This window comes from Epargyreus clarus, unplaced genomic scaffold, assembly GCF_041222505.1.
Source record: "Epargyreus clarus isolate Ecla_fem2 unplaced genomic scaffold, WU_Ecla_fem_2.2 ptg000027l, whole genome shotgun sequence".
Taxonomy (NCBI): Eukaryota; Metazoa; Arthropoda; class Insecta; order Lepidoptera; family Hesperiidae; genus Epargyreus; species Epargyreus clarus.
The window spans coordinates 329228-351606 of record NW_027332234.1 but is presented as its reverse complement, the minus strand read 5'-3'; the positions used below and the strand labels follow the sequence as shown (position 1 = coordinate 351606).

The 22379-nt window shown below is 35.1% G+C and overlaps 1 long non-coding RNA gene across 1 annotated transcript; it reads left to right on the top strand.

Annotated features, from left to right (window-relative positions):
• The first annotated feature begins 3037 nt into the window (after nt 1-3037).
• Nucleotides 3038-3964, top strand: LOC140754125 (uncharacterized). Its single transcript, XR_012103625.1, has 3 exons — nt 3038-3092; nt 3284-3556; nt 3716-3964. It is a non-coding gene; the product is annotated as an uncharacterized LOC140754125 (long non-coding RNA).
• The last annotated feature ends 18415 nt before the right edge of the window (nt 3965-22379 follow it).

Below are 22379 nucleotides of genomic sequence, written 5' to 3'. Positions count from 1 at the left end.
ATATACGGCTTAAGAACCATATCTTATGAAATTAAAGCGACCAAGGCGCGTGCTTCTCCTTTGTGGTAAATGTTCTGGGTCTAAGATCGAACGTTCATCGGTGACATTGACCGACGTCGATCGAATAGTGTGTAGCTTTGGGAGCTTAAGAGATATCATTCGATAAAAAAGGATGGTTGATCAATAACTGCAGCAAAGTGGATTGAGCTTAACCAATCTAATCTTCTTAATGTCTATTCTATTCTTCCATCCATCGTTAATGTCATCGATCGACCCCTTACCCACAATTTTTCAGCAGAATAAAATAGCTATTGGAAGGCAGGAACAGAAAGAAAGAAAAAAATCTTTATTTAGGAAAATTGCAACACACGATACAATTGCAAATAGACAAAATAAATGAAGAAACTGTACGGTTAAGATACAAATTGATAATAAATAAGACAATCAAAAAAGAAAAATATCTTAATAAACCCAGAAATGAAATTAATTATGTATATATTTTAGACTTAGTTAATTTTTTATGGCATATGTGTAAGATTGTTGGTTTCTACGAGTTAGTTATGGATGATCCTTTCTCATCCACCAGATGTTTAAAATCATGTATACTCCATGACAATATCAGATCTGATCTGATTTGATCAGAATTAAAGCATATAAAGTGAATAGCAATTTGCAACTTGCATAATATTGGGAATATCTGAGTATTCGACGCACGACGCATTCGACGTATTCGACGCAAGACGCATACGACGTACGAGTCGTACGACGCAAGCCGCAAGCCGCAAGCCGTACCGCTCATTACATGCCTGCAACGTGTCTGACGCAATAGCTGCATCGGATCCATCATCATTGCATGACAAATATGCCAGATTTCTAGATTTATCGATCCACTTGTATGGTAACTTGCTCTGAGCTATTAAATCTAATCGTTTTGAGACGGTATTTAATATAGGTACTTGTATTAAAGTTATGTTATATTTATCATTGTTACAAAATTTATGTTTTGGAACGCTATTTTTATATGTAATATTTTTATTTTTAACTATTTATCAGTAGTTAACAACATTTGGGTACTAAGCTTTTCCCTCAATAACTCCGCATAGAAACGAAGTGGTGGATAGAATCCAATTTTAGACCTTCCCAGTTGTAAGGAGGGAACCGTGCCCAGCAGGGAGCATAAAATTGGTTGCAGCCAATACCCAATAGTATAATTTTCGAATTCAAATGTATGCTACTTTTGATTTCCTTAAGTCATCTGCATATGTATCTCAGAACAACAAAAATGTAGACTATCCACTACATAGACTTAGTGTGAAGTAGACTTCACAAATGTTAAACACTATCGTACCTACATAATATAACGTAACACTTTATTTTTTATCTAAGTAATTTTTATTACGTCAAGGGTGACGGAAAGCGTAGCAGAATATACTACCGTATAGTTGAAAAAATCCCAGAATGGCAGGAAAGGACGAATGGTCACGGTACGGGCGCAGGGGTGGGATACTGCCATCCCACTTGTGGTGTCACCTGCTTCCTGTGTTTTACTGCTATTAACTGAATATTTTAGCAAAGACAGACATACCGTTTCATCCTACATACGAGATTTATTGTGAGTTACTTGCTCTTATGTTTATAAAACTCTTAAACACCATTTATACGCGCGAGTATACAAACATATTCACATTTTAAAACACTACAGGGCTTAAGAAAATCCAATTTTCTTTCTTACCGGAGATACGACTTCGAAGTTGAACCGCGATAGCCAATTACTAATTGATAAGATAATGACTTCACTTTAAAACAGTATGGAGAGTTCTCAGGCATGTAGGTTTCCTTACGAAGTTTTTGTACACTTTAAAAACAAATTTATTGATGAGAAATACAACATACAATAGAATCTTTTTTACAAATCACAGCATTATCAATATGTCTCTAGTATGTTATGTGCAAGATAATATATACGCAAGATATAGGGGATACTAATAACACTACACTCATAGTCCTAATGAGCCTTTTCATGTTTCGTGACTGCTATGAATACACAAGCACTCAGGCATACGACAGAAATCTAAATTATAAAAAGCCGGGGATCGAACCCGGAACCCACTGCGTATTGGAACGACATGGTGACCGCTACGTCACGCTGGTTCTCAATAGTCATTAGTCATTGGTACCTACTAAAAACATCCATAAATTTTGTCGTAAAATCAGTTTTTTTTTTTCAAAAATTCAAAGGTATTCAAAGCTAAGTATAGGCTACTAAGATAGCTTAAAGTAGCTAGAAAAAAAGAAAACCGAAGTCCCTCTACATTAAACTCTATATTAAACTCTAAATTAATTTGGCTTGCTACAAAGAAGTTAAGGCAATTAAAATTGTAACTGGATTTATTCAATTTGGGAGTTCGACGAGTAATTTATTCGATAAGGGAGTTGTTCTCCATTACCGATTGTTGAGAAACAGCCCGAGTAATATTGGAGAACTTGAAGAACAGTTTGGGAAATACACTATAGGTACTTATTCAAGTAGTACTTATTTAAATTTACTAAGCAGGTTGTTTTTAATACTTTATTTAACCAATACTTAAGTAAATTATATTGTAAATACTTAAGTACTTTTTATCTATGTATAGGTATACGCTTTTTTCTATTCCTATCTTAAAAAGATCTTAAAAGAGCATAAATATCTTAAATTATTAGCATTAAATATCTTAAAAGAGCTGTGTTAAGTATGCTGGGTTTTTGTTTGAAAAGCGTGATAAGGGAGAGATGCCCGAGGCGTTCTAACTTAGTCCTCAGGGGACCTTGTATCAATTTAAAGCAGAATTTTTGTCTTGGTTTATGTGGTATAAATAAATTTGCATTATACTTTAAATTAGAACACATATTTGAACTAATTCCAAAAAACATTACTAAATGTGACCAAAAATGTTTAAATATTGAAGTTTTTAGTTGTGTGTACTTAACAGTCGAACTCTACATGTAGAGTAACTTCAAGGTGCCTTTATCAAAACAAATTATATGGTTTTCTCTTGTTAGTAGAGTGCTTGGGGAGTTTGACCTCGGACTCCAATTACTGTCAATGTATTAATGTGAGACCTTCTGCATTATGTTTTATACATAAATTACTAAAAAGTTTACCAATTTTTTTTCGTTGCTTTTTTGTTTTTGTTAATTTAACACTAATTTCAAGAAATTGACAATTTTTCCATTTTAAATCAAAATATTTTTATAAAATATTCATAATTTAAGTAAAATACATTTTAGAAAACATCTTTCATAGATACCAGATAGTCAAAAAGGGCCGTAAAAGCAAGGAGCAGGTAGAAAAAAGGTGAAGGGGAAGGGCAGCGGCAGCTGCTCGGTACGGTTAGTCGATTGAAAAACGTGTTTCAGTACTGTTGTGTTCTTTCTGCTGTGCATATTTTTCAATTTAATAATTATTTTTTCAAGACGTTTCGATACATTTTTGTTAAATAAAAACATTACAATATCAAAAAAATTATTGCTTTGTAAAGTATTTGTTTAAAAACAAAAGATCTCTGCGTTTCAGTAGGTAATTCATCACCATACATTTCTTTGTATAATATTTTTTAATTCTATTAATGATTTAAGAAAGGAAATTACTAATTATGTGAAATTATGTTTTATCTTCCAATTATTAAGAGTATTTTTAAGAACTTTTTGTTGAAACATACATTTTTCTGTATTGCAGAATTTAAATGAACCATGGAAGATTCAACTCACAATGAAAATGATGATACAATCGTTTGTATTATTTGTGATAAATTGGGTTCTGGTTCAGGCTGTAGCACAGATTTAGGAGATGTAATAAAAATTACCAGAGGAGTCGCAACTTTGAGAGCTGCTTCAAATGAGCGACAAGATGGCTTAATTAGATTTTTAGAATCTCAGTTTGTATATGCTCATGCAATATGCAGACAGAAATATATTAATAAATTTACATGGCGCTGCTGAAGTATTTAAAAATATTGATGCAGATCCTGACAGAATTTTTGAAGCTGGCGTTGCATGTATTTTGGAATTATACAGTGCTCCCAAAAAAGTTAAAGATTTGAATATATTGAGGTTTAATTCTTTTCTAAAGGGCACAGCCAAAAAAACGGGTGTTCAATTGGCATCTCTACCACCTACGTCTGATGCAGCGTTTGAACATTTGAAAAGAGTATATTTACAAGTGCAGATATGGTTAGGTAATAATATTTCTGTTGAAAATTGGGGTTGGAGGTACGTTTCTGATAAACTTGAACCAATACTGATGAAACAATCGCCAGCTCCAGATAATTTACTTAAAATGCTATTTTGTAATTGTAAAAAAGGATGTGGTAATGCTTGCGGATGTCGAAAAAGTGGCTTATACTGCACTTCAGCGTGTTCACAGTGCAATGGTGATAGTTGTTTTAATGCATCTCCTGTCTTAAAAATAAGTGAAGTAGAAGAAAGTGACGAAAACGGAATAATTGAAGTTTAATCATTTTTAAGCATGTATGAGAGGCGAACTAAATAAATATTTTTTATAAACTTTTTTTTGTTACACTTATTATTTCATACTATTACTTTTTAATATTATATGATAGAAATGTATTTATAACACGATTTTGACACTACATTACTTAGTTAAGCTCGTAATGTCTTATATTATATGCCTTAATTTATTTATTTTATTATTAAATAAAAAGCAACGATTTTTAATTGGTAAACATTTTAATATACCTTATCAACAATACAATCCAACAGGTCTCATAATAATTCGTTGACAGTAATTGGATTCCGAGCTTTTTCAATTCTAGATGCTTAAGGCACTCTACTATGTTTGATATTTTAAGAAATATGCCAATTATAAAAGTTATTAATTACTCATTATTTTTGTAAATGGTATTACTGGCGTAGACCTTCACAAAAGTAGGTTTTGTATACATATGTCAATAATTCAGTCTTTTATAGTTTCAATTTTCATAAACATTACATCCATTCTATAATATAGAAGTAGCAAACGAGCCTAATAGGAAGTGGCCACTGCCACCCATAGACATTAGTAAACCTTAGATAAGATTAGAGACCTACCAGAGGTCGATCACAAATGCGTAGCTACTCCTTAGAACTAAGTTATATCGCTTCGGATATGTACGTCTCAATTACCACACCAAACCAGAATGCAGCAGCGCTTAACACTACTGTTATTAGGCAAAAATAGGTGTGGCGGTGGTGCCTACGGAGTCGAACTAAAAGAGTTCTACCACCTTACATCTATAAGACACAAAAGAAAAGGTACTGCACAGAACAAAGAGAGAGTTCAAAAAACCGCCTCAGGAAATCTAATTTGAATAAATCGTGTTCCAATTTCAAATCTGCGTTATCTACGAGAGAAAACTATGAGCGATAAATGATGCATTTTAATGCAGACTCAAATTTAGAATGCAGACAAAAGGTAAACTTTCGCGGGGTATCGAATCAATCGGGCACGTTCGGGTATCCCCGGAGCCGCTCGGCGCCGCTCGGCTCAGCTGACGCGATCTGTTGCTATGTGCACTTGCTCATGAACAAAGCGGACGCTTTCAGAACCATTAAGATGACGCCAGTACACAATTTTAAAGAATGTTTTGACGTCCCAGACGATTGTTTGTCAAACACTTTATGAGACAAGCGCAAAATTTTAGTACTTCAAAAATTACTCGCTTTTATGAAAACAACATCCGGTGCAGATTTAACTGCAATAACATTCTATATCGTTCATAAGTACTATTGCGCTTATCTCCAAACATTATTTAAAAGCTACAGGGTGTTGCTTAAGAACAAAGAATTTCTTTGTTCGCGCACAAATGTCCTAAAAACTCCATAGCAAATGCAACTAAGTCGAGCCTACGTGACCGAACCGATGTGCGCACGCACACTAGCAAACCTAACTGTTCACGGACACGACGGACGCACACAGTTACAGACGCGGTTAAATCTCGCTTCAGAACTAAACAGGCGTAAGCGACATCGACCTTCACAAAGAAATGAGCACATCTCACGACTCTATTACTGGGGACATAGAGGTGATTTTATTAAAATGGTGTTGATGGCCATTAAATCATTTCGGTTCCGAAGCCGGTAATAGCTCGCTACTGCATTTATGGCAGAAGTCTGTAGTTGCCAACCTTTTTGTATGAGTTTTTTGTAATAACTGTTACGTTGTCTTTAGTTGATAAGCCACGCCCACTCGATTGTGTTAGCACAATGGCTGCTAATGATTGCAGTTGAATTAGCACTGTTTTAGCAGTTTTACTAAGCGTTAATTATTTTACGCTTGTCTCTAAGCGGCTTGCGAAAGGTGAGTCATATGTAGAAAGTTACTTTAATTTCGGTTTTTATGACTTCCTTTTTATGTTTCTACAAACTTCTGAATATATTATTGATTGCAATACGCAGTTTATTTTCTTACCTACCGTAGAATAAACGTTAATACTTTAAATGGATTATTTCAGCGTTCTATATAAAATTACTAGAAGTACTAAGGTAACCTTAATAAGAAATAACCTTTGAACTCCTTGAAAAAGAACTTTATCACTAATACTAACATAATGTTACGAGTTTTCTTTTTAACAACGAAATAGCATTAATTTAGGAATAATAAAATTTGAGCTAAATTGGCATAAGTCGCCTAGGAACTGAGAACTAAATCCGAAATAAGGTGAAAGTACAAGGATGGCCCACAAAAAGGTTGGCGCTCCCTGCCGTACAAACCCGCTTGGTAACAAGCGAACGAAAGCGTTCAACACCAAACACTCTAAACACAACTTTATTTTTATGACTATAAAAGTCTTTTTCCAACCCCAAGAGAAATTATTCCCACCGACAAAGTAATATCAACTTTAGTCTCAAAATTTTAGAGTTGCTTTTCCCTTGCAAAGCTCAGTTGTTATTGATCGAAGCTTATGCGAAAAAGTTTTGTATTACTCACGCAGATAAGGTAACCTATTCGAAAGCGTTAGCGCATCCTTGTCTATCGCTGTACGAGTGAGCGAGACAGCTGCCCGAATAGTGCTATATGATGGAAACGATAGCAATGATATGGTTTAGTGACAGGTTATTGGAAATAAATCGAAATTAGGAATGACTTTATAAATGTGTATTGGATTCATCTTGTTTATGTGTCGTAGTAGGTTGGTTTTAGGTTTAAACCTTCTTATTAAAGATAAAAAAATGGTAAACACTTAATCTTATACTAGAACTAGAACTCTTTAGACGTCGGCTGACATATGGGGCGTCTGTCTTAGTCCTTAGGATTGGTAATGAATGCGATAGGCTTCAGCTAGAAACCCTTTTCTTAAAGAGTTAGTTGATGTCTATGAACGGCAGTGGCTTACTCTATTGCTATTACAATTTTATAAAAAAATATATTTTTTGTTTTGTTTGTAAATTATGTAATGATGGTAGCTAGGAAGGGTTGAATAGACGTTTTTGGGACTATTACGGGAACATAAAGGACTCCACGGGGAGTGACAAAAGCAATTTTTGGCCCCGAATTTTTAGACTCTACATTTTATTTGTAGTACATATTGAGCAGTGCACTTAAGTTAATCAAGTATCAATCTATCTAAAATTGTATAGTCTATTTACATTGTCTAAATAACAGATTTTTACTGAATGCATATCAAAGAATTTAAGGTACTAATAACAAAAAACGCAATTTGTCAGGCTAGAACGATTTTGTCAGGACGCCAGCAGTTAGCTGATATTATATAGAGTCACTTAGGCTAATTTTATTGTAGAAAGAGCTATGAAATCTCCCGAGTATTTTCACTCTTTATTGGGATGAAAACGCGGGGTTCATTTTTAATATTTATGTAAATACTGTCCTTAATTGCAATTTTAATATTTATGCAAATACTCTCCTTACCTATACAACCTTGCCTATTCAAGTACCTATAAGAACTTACAATCAATAAATATGACATGTCATGAATAAACTAAGCATTATTCTGTTAAATGTCCGTCCATCATTTCACTTCTAGAGCGATTAGCACTCACGCATTCAATTTAAAGTTATTAATTCACGTAGAAATATTAACTATCTGCTACGAAATATCTTTCTTCGTTACGTTTTAATTAACTTTGAAACTTTTACGTTTTTATGATAATTAAAGTACGCCATGTTGATTTCAATGTAAATGTAAGTGGAATTTCGCAGTTTAAATATAATATGAACATGTATACATATACCACGTACTTATTATATTTGCAGACGCAGATTGGATTCTGTAATATTCAGAAAAAATATGCGTTAACTGCGTTTCATACAAGTATTTACAAGTAAAAAATGTTTATGTGGATCTTACACGATTACCATTAAGTAAATTTGAACGCGGTCAGAAATTGTTTGGCTGACCATTATTCGCTTCCATCCGTGCTTTGGAGAACATCTTTAGGCGTCAATGCTGCTTGGTTCTTGAAAAGCTCTTGTTGAAAGCATTCCACACTTTACATCAATTCACAGTAGACCAATGAGGTCTGTATTCCTCTCAAATCTTCCTTAGCTATGGAGACTCATGTCCACAAGAGGAACTTAAAAACGTTTAGAAATATTTTCCATACCAATTCCGTAATATAATATATACTTTTCCGAGGCGTTCACACTTAGTCCTCAGGGATAGCGGCGCATCTGTGGCCGACCTCAGGTAAGAATATCTAATCCTATCTGGAGTTGATTTCACATGTCCATGGGCGACAGTAGCCACTTACCATCAGGAGGACTGCATGCTCGTCTGCTACTCCTACATTATAACAAAGGTACGTATAAAGTAATAATATAAACGTATAAAGTAGATATAAAGTACCCATTGCACAACCTAAAATATCCATTAATTCAAACTATTGAACCATTATGAGATTTACTAAACGAATGTTTACTAACAATTAATTCAACATCCTTTTTTCCAATCCAGTGATTTTGTATTGAAAACTAAACAAAATGGGTTTTGTAACGAAATAAAGGAATATTAGCGTAAAGATGGGCTCCCCGATACAATAACGATGATTATGCTCCCCAGGGTGACAGGTTCGAACCCCGGCTGAAAAAAATGTAGGTAAATTTGTTGAAGGGTCCCGTACGAAATTATTTCGTAGAAATAAAAATATGCAAAGTGAATCTTAATGGATTTGCTTGGATTGTTAATTGATTTTCATGGCATTAAATGTATTGCAGAAATTAACGGAAATGAGGATAGTTTAAGTTCGTATTTTTAATTGACCTCTACATGAAGTATCGAACATATTTAATTCTTTTTGATAAGTCCTTAACGAAGTAAGTTTCCGATTTGATTCGTGGCCAGGTACATAGATATTTAAATATCTATTATATGTGTATTAGCATACATAAATAAATTTATATTATTGTTTTGTAGAAACATTTACTAATAATTATTTACATATATACAATTTATTATAATGAGTTATTGATTATAAGTCAATCAATGAATAATTTCCGAATTTATTTAAATTTCGAAATCGTCCAATTTCAACCATCAACAACAAGTTATCATAATATTATTATTATTACATTATGCAATTACTAGAAACAAAAATCATACCCCTTTTGTTCTACGAGGGTGCTCAGTTAAATAACTTAGTGAATGGTTCCCGTTACCCCGCGGTACCCTAACCGAGCCGTGTACTCAAATCAGCGAGCAGTCACGCGAGATGCGTCGAGTAGCTTCGAGCGGGTTCCACTCGCCGGGTTACTGGTAATCGAACAAGGGGTTTTATATAAAAATATATTTACCTTTGAAAGAAGAGTAAAACTGCGATATGAATTAGTAGGTACATGATTAGTACTAGAATACATTTAATGTTTAGGTCTTATCCCGAATGCACTCGCCCTCAATTGGACTTGTGGGTATCCTCTACGGTTTAGTTTGCATATTTTTTTATCACAAATAAACGCACAATATGTGGAATGAACTTCCCTTCCAATTACTCCAGTAGTGCCATGACATTGAGGGTTTAAAAAAATATGAGAACATCCCTTTCAATAGCGGGGGACCGGGGATGGATTTTGAAATTCCATTGGCAACGATAAATACTTTGTATCAAATATCCCGTCCGCCTGTTTACATTTTGGACCTTTTAAAACGTAACTATTAGTATTAATGTGATGGAAGGTATAATGAAGAAACCTTGTTGCCTAAGTTCTACATATAATTTTTCAAATGTGTGATGTGCACCAAGCCGCACTTGATGAACTCTACCGTTGTATTTTGAGAAATTCACTTCCCAGTCAGTGAAAAATAATACCTGATAATGATGACGAGTACATTACATTTAATAAAGCTTATTAAATTTAAGTAGGTACTTATCTACTCAGGAATTTATAGGTAAATGTACAAACAACTAATTTGTAGGGGTGGCTCCGTGGGGTGGAACATCCCCAATCTTTCGCAGGATTACGTGTAATTAGACGAGCTGTTGGTACCTTCAAACAGATGTGCGGCATGATAGCTAGTTAGTTTAATAATTCTGTTTTACGGCGATTACTGTACTTTATAAGGTATCTATATTGTTATTATTTTTAGTGAAATAGAAGTAGCAAGCAAGCGTACAGTTCACTTGAAAATAAGTGGCTACTGACGCGAATTGAAATCTTTAATCAACTTCAGATAGAATAAGAGTCCTTTCTGAATTCGGCCACAGATACGTTATAAAGCAGTAATAAGCATCGCTATGTTCCGAAGTCGAATCTCGAAAGCTTTTACATTTTTAAAATGATGGTAAGTGGCCGCTTATTAACCAGTATCCTTAGTATGAGTTTTTACGTTTTTACAAAAATGACTGTTTTTGTATTTGTTTACGTATTTCCCATACATTTCCAATCAGGTTAAATACAGTCCGCTAGGGGCGCTGATTGGAAATGTATGGGCAAATACGTAAACAAATACAAAAACAGTCATTTTTGTAAAAACTTAAAAACTCATACTAAGGGTAGATACTGATTTTTTTTTTATACGTTGATACCTCGAGGACTAAGTTGGAATAAAGATATTTGTGTTTTACTGCATCCTTCAAACAAATCAAACCAAATCAAAGTAGAGCTTAATATTGTCGTTTTTAGAACAGGTAGATGGCATTGTAGTGCTGCCTCAGTCGAATAACGTTTGACAGGCTTCTACGCAAAGTTAGCTCTGAAAATGCTTTATTAAATCTCAGTTTATTAGTTACTTTTAGTTTTCAATTTCAATGACCTTTAGCACACTTTTTGTAGCTAACTTATAGTTAACACATTTTTTCCAAAAAATATCGTACCATAGTGTTAAGCAGAACTCGTAAAACATCGTGGGTTGCATGTCAATCTATCGGATTTCACCGAAAACAAAACAGATTAAGCGATTCCCTCAAAGGCAATAAAACGCAAAGCGGGCGAATGGTACAAATAAACACGCGAGCACACGCGCCACCCGCGATTACGATGCGAACTGATTGGCGCTTTGCTGCTTGGCCACGAAATAGGCGGATGGGATATCGCTTATAGTCGGGCTGCAACATATTTAGAGTTGGTTACAGCGCTCTGCTGCTTGACCACGGAACTAGCGGGTTGGGAACCACTTATAGCTGGACTTTAACATGTTTAGGCTTGGTTATGACACTTTGCTGCTTGGCCACAAAACAAGTGGTTACAATCGCTTATAGTTGGGCTGCGAATTAGTTGGAGTGAGTTGTAATTAAACTTTTAAAATAAAGTCTGATGACAGTGAATGGCATTTTATGTGGTCATTGTTAGTTAAAGACTAATTTAGGTGACATTATTTAATTAAATTTAAGCAATTGAAATGAGTACAATATATAAACAGGGTTGTAGATGTAAAGTAGAGTCAAACTGTGTTCGGTTTTATTACTTTCCTTCAGGCATAATAATACAATGACTTATTCTACGCTATTATTTAAATGTAACAGGAACATCTAAAACTTTTTTCAAAAATTTTGATAACTCTTCTGCCGCTGCGTTGATACTAGATCTAGAATAAATGATGATATTCTAATAAAGTCTTCATAGTTTAAAAACACTAAACGTTAAAACTTATACATAAAACTATTTCGTAGCTTCGTATTTCGTGGCCTTAAGTTTATTGCGTTATCGTTTGTCGCCCGTGTGCGGGAGACTTTACTGCCTTATTTATTTGTAGGTATGAGCGTAAAACTGTAAAGCGTACGATTTATTTTGATATTGCTTTATTTGTATTCTTCAACAGCTGGCGAGTATATTGGAAACTCGGTAACAAGACACCATGGTCATACAATCAGGATTGTACGTATGCTAAGTTTACAAATTTAATACTGATAATATAAACAATATTTAATCTTCTGATTTAGGTACACGGATTGATCAAACGTGCATATAAACTAGGGTTAAACGAGAAACGCGTAGCTCATACTAATTTCATACATTCTAGTTTGAAGGACTTCGATGTATCCCAATAAAGTGTAATGGGACCCATTCGTATTTATAGTAAATCATCCTCATAATATGTCATATACATTAGGTTAGGTTTAATTATGAATAAATCTTTATGTTCATTTAAAAAATCTCACACCAATTAGCACAAAAAAATTGCAAAGTCCATTAAAATAAATCACAATTACTTACTAATTATGGTGTGATACGAATATTTTGCAATCATTAAACCCTAGAGGGTTCTTATTAATTTATACGTCACAGAGGTGCGTAAATTTTTATTAAAAACTACGCGATGTGAGCAAACGAAATAATTGGCCAAGTGCGATATGAATTCACACAGTGTTCCGTATTACTATTTTTATTTTTTTAATTAGTTACCACAACAACGATAAATACATTTAGGTATTATGTAAATTTAGTGTCTGCTTCTTGATCCTATCTACGAAATAATACCGGAAAATATGTAGGTATTTATGGGAAGCTGTTGTTATAGCGGCCAAAGAAATATACAACCTATAAAAAATCAAACATATAAGCATAATGGTTCAAAAGATAGTCCTGTGACAAGCAAGCTGACGGGTAGATGGCCAAACAGCGACGGCTTTGTAATAGGGTCCCGGGCCCAAACATTGGGCACGGAACCCTAAAAATAAAATATGGTGATTAACACCACGGGATTTGCGAACAATGCGAGTAATCCGAGCCGGCGTAAACACTATGGGTGACTATGGGGTGGGGTCGCCATGCCTGTTTATAGAATTGCTGATACGTCGCTTAAATATTTCATATCCCATTTTTTATAGAATGCGTATGGATAATAGAAATAGAATTAATGGAAAGGTGATAGATTTTTTAGAGTCAAACCGAAACGATGAAGCACACGGGCTATGTGATAGAAACTAGTCACCGTCGCCTATGGACATATGTAACACCAAAAGAATTGCCAATGTATCGCCAGCTTTGTAAGAGAGATCTGTTTGCATCTATATGAAGAGCCCTAAGTCATCTTCGGGCTCCAGGAATATCAGGAATATCTCAAATTGGACCAATCCTATTTAAAGTCAATAGAGATGTCAGGACATGATAAAAACCGTTCTGTCACTAACAATAGCTCAACCAGCAGAAAAACTGCTCTTATAAGTCTGAAATAGGTATTCATTAATTCACTCATTCAGGTCATTGGAAAGTCATCCAAAAATCAGTTCTAACTCCAAAATATAGCACGTAACCACTTCATTAGCATAAACTGCAGCTGAAGCCCAATCACAGCACACACTGTGTTTAAGCGCTCTCTATCAGCCCTCCCCAATATTTCACCCCCTAATCTACCGCCCGCGGCGCGCATATTCAATTTTATGTCACACCGAATCGTTAAAAACGAATCGCGGGTTTTGGAAAGTTCAGCGGTGCTCAAAGTGTTCAAGTCGGCCTAAAAAAATACTGCAAGAATCTAACATATGAAGCTTAATGTATAGTGGTATAATGTCTGTATATATGGGTACGTCCACACACTGCTGTAACTAGTACTAAATGAACTTAAAAAAATACTCAACTTTTCCATGTAGATTGCGGATGTCAGAAAGAGTGGTAGACTCGTACTGCGCAAAAATAATATTAAATTTAATTCTCATTTATTCATAACTACTTCATATAAAACTCTTTTTGTGTATGTACTCATTTGAAAGTAATATTGATAAATATGAAATTAATTTACTTACTTTAATTATTGAATTTAGTGATAAGGTACTTGAACGAATAATATAGTCTCGACAATTGACAACATCAGAGATGTCACCACTATATCCCCGACTATAAGATCTCGGTTTGCAAAATAATCGGATATTATAGCATTTCGAAAATAATTTAGGATGTGCACGATAAAAAAGTGTTCAACTAAACTTTGAAAACCGCTGGGTAATAACGTTCAGATTACGTCGCAATACATTTGACGGTGTAATGTCGCGTGAAGCCGGGTGTCACAGCTAACTAACCGATAAAATATTATTAATATGTATTCCTACGATTGCCAAAATATACCAAAGCCACGGCTGAGCAAATACGCAATCATAACTGATATAAATTATGCTTTCCTAAACATATTTCTGGCATTTTTCCATATGATTCAATGTCGTAAAACGATGAGATTTTTGGGGTATATTTAATCATTTATTTGATAACAATATACTTATAATATGAAACGTTAAAAACAAAATAATTTTAATAAAATGAATGTGTGTTAATTACATTTTATTATTATAATCTGCCCAACTGTCAGGATTTTGTCTTTTAGATATGTGTCTTAGGTTGCTTAGACGGGAATCAAACTTGAACTCTCAGCGTATAAGAAGGCCGCTGGAACGTATGTCAATCTTTATTAAGCTCCTTAGTCTTCAGAGCGCTTGATTATTATTTTACTTCGCAGTAGCCTCACTTGAACCTACCTCGCCTGTTAAAAAACCTTTTGTAAAATAAATAACTATATTCTTGTGCTCAGAAGACATTCTTCTAACTTCTAACTAAATTGGAACGCTTCTGAACAAAACAAACAAAGAGATGGTTCAACTTGGCATACAATAAACCCATGCAGTAATCCCATGGCCAGTCCCACCCTTAGGTATACCAAATATCAACAGTAACCTCCTAACTAACCCATAAAGCAAATCCACGTTATTGGCACAGGGTTAATAACTATAAAAATAGTAGCATCTCTCAGTCGTAAAGACCCTTACATGGAGCAAATATAACTTCATGAATTTCATCAAGCATCTGTCTCGCTCTAGACATCTCGCTCGCACTCAATCTACATTATGACGATAAAATGACATTGGGCGTAAGATTGCGTGCCAGGGAACAAGTTACTTCCAGCCTTACAAAACCCTTTTCACACGAAAATCACCCTTATTTGCTCTTAACAAGAGTGATAGGTTGTTTTCGTAGTTGGTAACTAAGTTGGTTTTCTCGTAAGGAAGTGTTTCCCTTAGAGAGTAACTCCCTATCTTTGGGAGTTGTCAGTCGAGCCATCAAGTTACGTAACTAGCTACGGACATTTAAATGTGTGTGTATGTGTTTGTGCCGTGGTGGTTAATATTTAATTGTGATTATGGATTGTTTGTAACGCAAGTATATTCACACATCGGGTAACTTATCAGACTAATAAATCGAATACTATTTTTTTTATTCGACTGAGGAGGATAATGTATCCTGATCCTATCTATGTTAATGAACCTTTCTATGTCTCATTCTCTAGCACGCCTTATAGCCCTAACAGTTTGACAGATTCTAACATATGATATATCATTTGATTTGTCTACATTGTGGGAGTGACATCAGTTTTACTTTAAGGCAATAAGATTTTTGATTTTATAAGGATTTATGTTTATTTTAATAGTAAAAGCAAACGATATTATACTGATACTCCTAAGGATTAAGATAGAACGCCCATATAAAATGTCACCTTTACCACACCCTTCAGAGCTAAAGGAGTGCCTCTGATCTTACCACAAATTGATCTACCACCTTCAACATAACTTTTTAACTTTTTAACTTCACAAAACACTGATTGTTATAATGCATTAATAGGTATAATAGTATTGCCGGCACAAATCGAACCACTAAAGAGTTACAATTTTTATCTTGAACATAATAAATAACAGTTTTTCTAACAAAGAAAAGAGACCTTGATACGCCACGGTATAAGAACTGTCATCAAAGAGGACACAAAAACAGCAAATGAATTGTTACAGCAAATCGGTAATTAGGCGGACGTGAAATGTGCTGGAAGCACTGTGGGACGTAAAAACGATCGGCCGCGTCTTACACCGTAGCGAACCATTACGAAAACTTAAGCTAAAACTGAGGTAGACTTTTAATGCGGTATATTTTTTCATGCTTATTTCATTGTGAAGTGTGTAGTTAAAAACTACTGTGTTATGAGTTAATACGTGTGCTAAGAGAGATACATTACAAATTACAAGTTATTTTACTCGTTACGAGGCCCAGTGTGTATATGTTCGAGCACAACACAACTTCATTTTTTCTTGGTATAAATTTATTAAAGTTGGTGGTGTTTTTACAGTTGCTGTTTTACCTTAAAAATTAATATTCACCAAGCTAGACACACGGCAGCTAAAAAAAACCGGTGACACAGCTTCGTGTATATTAAACTAGCCAAAATATTTACCTGTGAAATCAGGTAAATCAGGTACTCAGGTAATTGAAGTGTACTTCTGCTACTTCATTCAATAAATTACTGTATTTAAAGCGAGCATTTTATACGTTTTACTTGCAACTGCACAATATGTCATAAGTTGCAATACACGACAGTGTGAAAGACTCCTAGTTTTACGAGCCATAAAAGGAAATTGAGTCGGGCCATGATTGCAGCGGGTTATTTATACGCTCCCAGCGGGCGTCGCGTTACAACGGACCAAGCCTTAAACACTCCCATTGATAGATTGGACACTCCTCATTAGTTAACATGTATCAAATTAAATCTACATAAAATAATTATGAACTACGCACGCATGCATATGAATGAAATATGCGATTAGACTCCGGAGGCACCACCGGCACACTTATTTCTGCCAAATAATGGAAGTCTTAAGGGATACTTTGAAGGATATTCCGTTTTGAAGGGTGAACACATCTGTAGTAAAGCTCAGCTAGAAATCTAGTAGGCAGTAGCCACTCCACATCAGATGGATAAGTATACTATCTACATACTCGTAAAACAAGTATTTATCAATGAGTAATTTATATTGTTTTTATAATATTCAAAGCTTCTACTTTTCTTTCATTAAATACAAATTAAAATGGATAATAGAAAATAAATTATTACATTCAATGTTTATAGGAATCGAATCAATAGTTCTTGACTTAATAGCCCACTCTATGCCCACTAATGGACAAAAAGTCCTAGCATTTGTAATTATTAAATGGAAACTGATTGACAGACAGTCATTGTTACTCCCACTGAATATATAGCGAACTATTGTTTAAGTGGTTCTTCAAATAGGTACTCTAACTATTCATAATACTTATTTGTTTCATTATTTTAAATTTAAAATGTGATGCTGTATTGGGAAGGCGGTTTGCGGCATTCCTTATGTGTAAAGTAAGTAGGGGTATGATAGGAAAATAGGGCCAAATTAATGTACTAAAATCAATGGAAATGTCTGTCAGTTATTACACAACACGAATTATTAGAGATATTACATTTAAAAATCAAGTATTGATGAGATAGAAAGAGTTTCAGGTTAAAAAATAATTTTGGCTTAATACAATTTCAATAGAAATTTAATTATTTAATTTATTTGCATTTGATAAAATAAATACGAAAGGGTTTTTGATTCATCGTTCTCTATCGTATTTCAGTAATCAGTAAATTTATGGAAATACTAAACAAGTTTGTAAATAAAGGGGGTTCCCATACAAGCGATCCGTATTTAGGGTGCTTTTCGGTATATCTAATCAGCTGTAAGGTAGTAGTAATAGGTAGACACTTGATTATTAACATCTACCATATACTTGTTTTGTTAAATATTTCATTGTGATACCTACGGAACCCTCAGTATGCCAGATCGATTTTCACTTGTCTTATTATAATTACATTGTAATCTATATATAATGTCACATAATCAGTTCAGTTTAGAGATGTTTTAACACAACTTTATTGAGAAAACATTATCCAAATTCCTTCTAAAGCAAGTCATATAGAAGTTGCAGCCACAACCCACTACCACCAGGCACTCTGAAGTAATTTTAAACTTCAAGAGTCGTTAACTCGAAGGGTCCTACAGTCCAAGGACCCTGTAACATCTGACCACTCCAGTTCCCACCCCAGCGGAATTGTATGTATAATTGAATTAAAATGTATGTTTGTCCCTTTTCCAAAGGGATAGTGAAATGTCCCTTTTGTAAGTGTAGTGGAGGGAATCGAGCTGTGTGAATCAAAAAACAGGTTGTGTATATGAGTTTTGAATTTTTAATGAATTAATTGTTATAGATGAAATGATAAATGAAGACAGATAATGTGATTTTTTTACAAAGACTGTATGGCACAAATACGAAGTATTTGCCTGTAACTGTGAGTAACTACAATTACTTAAATAGTTTGATATACATTTAAACTTCACTAAGTATTCATTACATAAGGCACTCCAAATTATTTCTACCTTTTATCTTCATTCTAAGTTTCCACTCAACATTATTTTCATTCTAATTCTCCATTAATAGAGTGTAATTGTCTCTAACATAGATAGAGTTCTGCAAAAGCGCAAACAGTACCGCATTCACCAACAGGTGGTACCCCCACTTCCTTAAATACCCAAAATGTCTGAAATGGGACAAAAGCCTGGCCGTACGTGGGATTCGGAAACAATTTTTTATTGGACCCATATTGGTTTATAATAAAAACCTTAAGGCATCTCCCACAAAATCCCTTAAACCCTCGCAAGGGTGTCGTGTTACCCGTTTTTCTGTTAAACAGAAACCATTGTGACGTTGTTTGTTAGAATCAGCTGATCGTTTTTCAATCTATGGGATAAGGGCCCACTTCTTGTCTTATATTTCTAGTTTGAAACCTTAGAGTATAAAAGAATTAGATGACGCGCGAAATAATTTTTTAAATTCATGCACGATTTGCGTCACAATAGTGTAAGTCCAATAGCTTAAGAAGCTAAATTAAGAAGTCGCAACATCTATTTGCATCTTATAATAGCAGGTGCTGATATTAGTTAGACTCTGGCCGGCCTGTCCACGGCAGTGGCAACTTACCATCCGCTGAATTAAAGTTTCCTTTATCACTTGTCCGTTATAAATAGATGTTTTCTTTTCCAACACATTACGACTCCGTATAATATGAAGGGCCCATGCCATTGAAACACAGACAAAATCGAATACGCAAACATCCACAACCAAAAGTCAATTCATCTGTCTGCCTGGCCGGAGTTCGAACTACAAACCCTCTGTGTGTCACACTAGTATAACAGCTTCTTTGCCCAGTATATACGTTTTTTTTTCAACCAAATAGCACACTATAGTAATAATCGAATTGGATATCAAATCAAACACTGCGCATAATTCTAATATCTATAATCAATAAAATAATAAGCGTTTTGCAAAGAATACAACTTAACGATGAATATATCAGATATACCAATAGGTAGCTTATCGATCTACAAAAAGCTGCATTGTTTTTACAATGGTTTGATATCAAAGCGTTTCCGTCATAAAAACTGCCAGGGCCTACAGTTTTTTCATGCATAATGATTAATGAATGCGTATAGAGGTGTGTCAGGTACAATCTGTGTTGGGTTCAAGTGCAGTGGTCTATCATGCCTATTGGTGGAGTAGTAATGATGAATATTTAATTATTTTCCACCTTATATTATAGTAGTTGGTATGTAGTATGTATTTTTTTACGAGGGGGAAACCCTCAAAAGGTACCAAATCGCCGTGGGAGCCGACACGAGGTTATGTGGGATTCTTACCGCACTGAAACCCCCTTGGTGGCCGCCCTCGGCGTTGCGTAGAGGACTCCGGGATGTCCAAAGGAACGCAACCGGAGTCCTCTTTAGTGCATTGCCCCGTCGGGCTGCGCCCAGGTGAGCTTGACGCTCGCCACACCGTCTGGCTGACGGGTGGTTCGAGCTCCAACTCTTTCCACCCGCAACCCCGGAAGCCCCCTTTTAGTCGCCTTTTACGACAGGCATGAGATACCGTAGTCCTATTCTACTCCCGGAATTACAGAGAGGGTGCATAAATATCTATAATTTACTTAATGTTAAACAAGGACTCTACCTGATGCCCATTACGGATACGCTGTCATTGAAGACTAAAATTGCCTCAAAATTGTAGATGGTATCCACACCCTTGTACCAAAACATAAGAAATGCTTCACAGTAAAAAGGTGTGGCGATGACACCTCTTCGGTCGAATTACATTTTACAACCTTTAACAATTTATTGCTAGTAATTATAACTTTATCATAATAATACATTAGGGTAGAGTATCACACTCCACCATAAAAACATTCATGGGATGTAATTAGGAAGTGTTTTTATAAGCTATAACGACTTGATGGTGAATATCATTAGAGATTGATTTTTCGCATATACAATCAGTTTTTTTTCCGCCCGTTTATATGTGGGTGACGTAATCTACTGTTTAGATGAATACAGAAGAGTAGGTATTGAGATAAATGTAAAATTTACTGGTTCGCGGTTCAATTTCGCAGGCACAACCGTCACACCTTTTTAGCTATAATAGTAGAAATGTTAACTATCAGTGTTCTGGTTTTAAAGGTGTTTTAAGATATATGTAATTACTTTTTTTATAATATAAGGGTAGCAGACAAGCATGCAGTCCCCCTGTTGGTACTACAGCCGGTACTGCCGCCCGACATCTGTAATCAGATATTCTTAGATATTCCTACGTGAGGTCGGCCACAAATGCGCCGCTACACCTGAGGATTAAGCTGGAACGCCTCGGAAAAGTATATCACCCTTACCACACCTTTGAAACCAGAACACAGCAGCGCCTAACACTGTTATGCGGCGGAAATAGACGTGGCGGTGGTGTCGCCAGAGTCGAACCACAAAGGGTTCATGACTCTCAATTCTTTTCTAGGAATAAGTTCTCAAGAGCATAAGGGCATCAGTGACCAATCTAAGACAGGACTCCTATCCTACTTAGGATTTACTTTATAGATGTCCTATGCAGTAGCGGCTATTTATTCGTTTTCATCCCAGTTTTATGGTGCTAATTCAAAATTTATAATAAGTACAGTCTATGCCAATATGTATGCTCAGAACCCGTTTTACATTTGAAATATACCAAAACACATGCCTTTTATAAGGTTTTACTATTTTTATAATACAACTGTTTAGACCAACTGACAGATATGTAGTTCACCTTGAACAGTAGCTAATTTAAAGAAATACAACCCATCTCGGTCTCTAAATAGTACCTACTCACATTAAAGTTTAAAATATAGCCCGTGCTCATATAAATCCTATATAGAATAAACAAACACAGAATAAGGTCAGTAGTAACATTTATAATATCTCAACTAGGTATTATTACGTTGGTAAGGTAGTTGTAATACCTTGGATTTGCTTATTATGTACGGAGTATGAATTTCGTAAACTATTGTTTTTAGTGTGACGATAATAGTCATTATATTTAAGTCGATTTAAAAAATAAAATAATGTAGTTTATTCTAGAAAAATGGAAACTCGTTCTATCTGCCATGATGTGGCCACTACAGCCCACGGATTTCAGCCCTAAATCTAAGTAAAACACGAAAGATTCCTTTCACGTTGATCACAAATTATCTGCTACTCCTGAGGACAAAGACGACATGTCTCATATAAGTATCTTCTATGTACCATACCACATCTTTCCAAGTTTTTAATTAAAATATAGCATCGTTTCAATGCTGTTAAGCAGCAAAAGTAAATCTGCCGGTAGCGCCACTCCACGCGCCGTTCGCGAAGAATCTCCTTAAAAAACATACATTTCCATTGATTGTCAAACACCAACACAGACGGACACTAAACATTTGTGTTGTATACACATTTTTATGTTGGTACGTGTGCCCTTGAAAATAAGCGCTGTGGAACTGGTTTAGGTTTTTTGTGAGGAAATATTTATATAACTCTTTTGTTGTGTAATGCTTCGTAAGATTGGATCATGTTTCGTGACGTCACGTGAGGTTTCTTTACAGCTTCCGAGCTGGGGACGTGCTTGGAAGTTTTTATTTTCGGAGATATGTAGGGCAAATGCTTTTCATGCTCATTGTTCCATATTATATTCTCGAAAAGTTTTATTCAAGTAATGTCATTGTGATGGCCTGTGTGGTGGAGTGGTCGGTATGACCACGTCACATGTAGAGTTCCGGGTTCAGTTCCTTCCCATGCAGAAATGT